Source organism: Planococcus citri, chromosome 2 (assembly GCF_950023065.1).
Source record: "Planococcus citri chromosome 2, ihPlaCitr1.1, whole genome shotgun sequence".
Classification (NCBI taxonomy): Eukaryota; Metazoa; Arthropoda; class Insecta; order Hemiptera; family Pseudococcidae; genus Planococcus; species Planococcus citri.
Genome location: NC_088678.1, coordinates 72194958 through 72198723, shown reverse-complemented (window position 1 = coordinate 72198723; position 3766 = coordinate 72194958). Strand labels below are relative to the sequence as shown.

The 3766-nt window shown below is 34.4% G+C and overlaps 1 long non-coding RNA gene across 1 annotated transcript; it reads right to left on the bottom strand.

The window, feature by feature from the left end:
• Window positions 1–2000: 2000 nt before the first annotated feature.
• On the bottom strand, window positions 2001–3420 carry LOC135834366 (uncharacterized). The gene is made up of 3 exons (XR_010556657.1): window positions 3266–3420; window positions 2719–2886; window positions 2001–2629 (listed from the first exon to the last, which is right to left on the bottom strand). It is a non-coding gene; the product is annotated as an uncharacterized LOC135834366 (long non-coding RNA).
• Window positions 3421–3766: the final 346 nt, after the last annotated feature.

Genomic DNA, 3766 nt, shown 5'->3' with positions numbered 1-3766 from the left:
ATACGAGGGGCACTCAAAAAGTAAGGTTCCCATCCCTGGCATTGTGTAAAAATGAATAAAAACGAAATGTTAAAAAATCGTTTGTTTCTCTGAACTTTCTAGACTATTTTGATATACTTAATCACTTTTAAAATTTAAGATCTTTTCACGTTCGAAAATCAGTTTCGCAATGGTCGTCCTCTATAAACATAGGTCCAACTTATGTGATGTTGATTGAACTCGTTTTTTCAACATCATTCTCGTCACCTTGACATTTTTAACCGGAAAATCCAATTTTTTAAAATGAGAAATAAAGTGTACCTGATCATCTGGTTCAAGATCGGAGCGGTACGGAGTGATGGAGTAAGACTGAAATTCGAATTCGTCAATCAAAGCGCTGGTGACTTTGCATTTTTTGATCAAACCTCTAATGACATCACCAAAGCTTTAATCGACGAATTTGAATTGTCAGTTGTACTCCATCACTCCGCACCTCTCCGATCTTGAACTAGGTGACCAGGTACACTTCATTTCTAATCTGAAAAAAACGAATTTTCCGTTGAAAAATTCCAAGATGACTAATCAACATTACCTACAGTATGACACAAAAGTAGTGCCCGGTGGCTTTTATTTCTAAGTGAAAATAGCTAGAGAGATGAATGAAGCGGCGTTGCAATTGCCTAGGGAAAAATATGGGCTTACAAAAGCGACCTTAAAAATTTCAGGCCCATGCACAGGGTGTCCACGAATTAAAAAACCGGTTTAGTAAAAAAATTCAAACTGGTTTTTATTGGCGCAATGTATTCTACACACATAAGGCGACACAAACCGTGATATGAATTTTTTGAAACCGGTTCTAATTTGCAACCAGTTAACAACAAATACCCAAAAATTGTAGATAGAGAAAAAAGCTTGAAACAAAAGCTGTAGAGCGTGAAAAATTACCCTATCCTGTCTAATCACATTTTGAAACCGGTTCATTGGTTTGCATTTGGCAACCACTTTCGGACAATCACCTAAGAGTTGGAGATAGAGAAAAAAGCTTGGAACAAAAGTTGTAGAGCTTGTAAAATTGAACCACTTTCGCCGATCGGATTTTGAAACCGGTTCATTAATTTGCAACCGGTTATCAAAAATTACCTAAAAATTGGAAATCAAGAAAAAAGTTTGAAACAAAAGTTGTGGGGCATGAAAAATTACACAATTCGGTTAAATCACATTTTGTAACCGGTTCATTGGTTTGCATTTAGCAACCAGTTTTTGACAATCACCAAAGAATTGAAGATAGAGAAGAAACCTTGAAACAAGAGTTGTAGAGCGTGAAAAATTGTACCATTATTGCTGATCAGATTTTGAAAATGGATAATTTAACTTGCAACCAGTTAACTTTTGATGGCTTGCTGCGATAATGAACCGGTTTCAAAATCTGATCAGTAAAAATGGTTCAATTTTTCACACTCTACAACTTATGTTTCAAACTATTTTCTCTATTCCCAATTTTCAAGTGAATGTCAAAAACTGGTTGCTGAATGCAAACCAATGAATCGGTTTCAAAATGTGATTACAAAGAATTGTGTTCTTTTTCACACTCTACAACGTTTTTTTTTAAATTTTTTCTCAATCTCCAATTTTTGGGTAATTTTTGATAACTGGTTGCAAATTAATGAACCGGTTTCAAAATCCGATCAGTGAAATTGGTTCCATTTTACAAGCTCTACAACTTTTTGTTTCAAAATTTTTTCTCTATTGCCAATTAGGTGGTTGTGAAAAAGTGGTTACCAAATGCGAACCAATGAACCAGCTTCAAAATGTGATTAGACAGAATTGGATAATTTTTCACGCTCTACAACTTTTGTTCCAAGCTTTTTTCTCCATCTATACAATTTTTGGATATTTTTTGTTAACTGGTTGCAAATTAATAAACCGGTTTCAAAAGATTCATATCACGTTTTTGTCGCCTTAGTGTGTAGAATGCATTGCGCCAATAAAAACTAGTTTGAATTTTTTGACCAAACCGGTTTTTCAATTTGTGGACACCTTGTGCATGGCCCTGAAAATTTCAAGGTCACTTTTGAAAGCCCTTATTTTTCCCTACGCAACGCCGCATCATTCATCTCTCTAGCTCTTTCATCTTAGAAATAAAAGCCCGGGAGCACTACTTTTGTGTCATGCTGTAGAAGTTGGGCCTCAGTTTAAAGATTACAATCATTGCGAAACCTGATTTTCAAATGGGAAAAGGGCTTAAATCTTACCAGTGATTATATCAAAATAATAAAGAAAGTTCAGAGGATTAAATGATTTTTTAACATTTCGTTTTCGTTCATTGTTATTTAAATGCTAGGGATGGAAACCTTATACTTTTTGAGAGTGACTCATAAAAATTAAAAAGTCATCATTACCTACCCAACTATTAAAAAAAAAGAACTTAGGCGTTGTTCTCCTATTTTTGTTTCCGAGTACCTCTTTGACCCTTTCTCCTAATTCTCTCAACGAAGGTAAAAACAGCGTATTCAAAGTTCACTATGGCGGCTTTCTTATCCATTTGATCTCTCATTATAATATTTGCTTGCCAAAAGTAATTCACGCATTCTGGATACCAAGTTATTATTGCTTTTGGATCAAGAGACACGTCAGACGATCGATAAACATTCTGTAAAAAAAAGATGAAATTTTTTTTTACAAATTTTACATACCTACTTATTTTTTGAGTTTTACTCAAATTTATATCTAGGCACATACTTTTTTTACTGATGGAATATCAATTTTGGGAGTAAAATGACCGAATAACGGAGTCCACATTTGATTCTTCATGTAAAGGATTTCCTTCAGATTTCTATTAAACCTCCAACTTTGAAAATGTTCACAGTCGGATTTTTCATACGAACACCGATGCACAATGACCTCGATCTTCGTGTTATAAGAGAGGAAACTCACATTATTAGATATCTATTTTGCTTTTATTCTCCTACCAATTGTGGCGCTAACGGCCCACTTTTTTTTACATTCCACGAATTTTGTGAAAAATAAGCTCCCAAAACCACATTATTTTTTACCCGGGTAATAAAATAGGAAACCTAAATCAATTTTCGTTCACCAATTCCCCCTCCCTATTTTCAGAATTTCAGCTTACGGATGACTGTTCAGAAGTGTGCCAAAATTTAGCTGTAGATAGTACCTATATTCGAGGAGTTGGATCAAGAGAAATTCCAAGAAACGTCCTCAGGAGATTAAAAAAAATATAGGGCCGTTACACCCTTTCTTATGCAACAAGTAGAGGGAAACCTACACTTTTGAGATAAATATGCTTTGTGACATTCAGTGCGCCTGCCATCTTGTGATCTCGTTTATCTTGGTATATTTCAAATTCAGCCAAATGAACGCTACCAGTTTCGGATTCTACGCTGCAGTTTCTGAATCTATTTGCATATCGTATGATTTGACCATTCTACGTTTTAAAATATGGTAAAAAAAAAGTCACGATAAGCTGGAATAATCAAGATGAACCTACCTGTGACGATTTAAGCTATATCAACTTATTAAAACTACATATATTCTGAAGGTAGGTATTTCTGTATAGTTTACTTACTGTGCTTTGAAGAATTATCAAACTCACATAGATAATGAAATATTTATGCATTTGCATTTGCATGTCTGTCTGTTTTCAAAACAATTCGACTGCGATGGTGTAGGTATGTAGTTTAAAAATTAATAACCTTGTCTTGTGCAAATATTTCGACACCTTTGAAATACAAGTAGGTACTTAACTATTAACTATCATACTGCACCT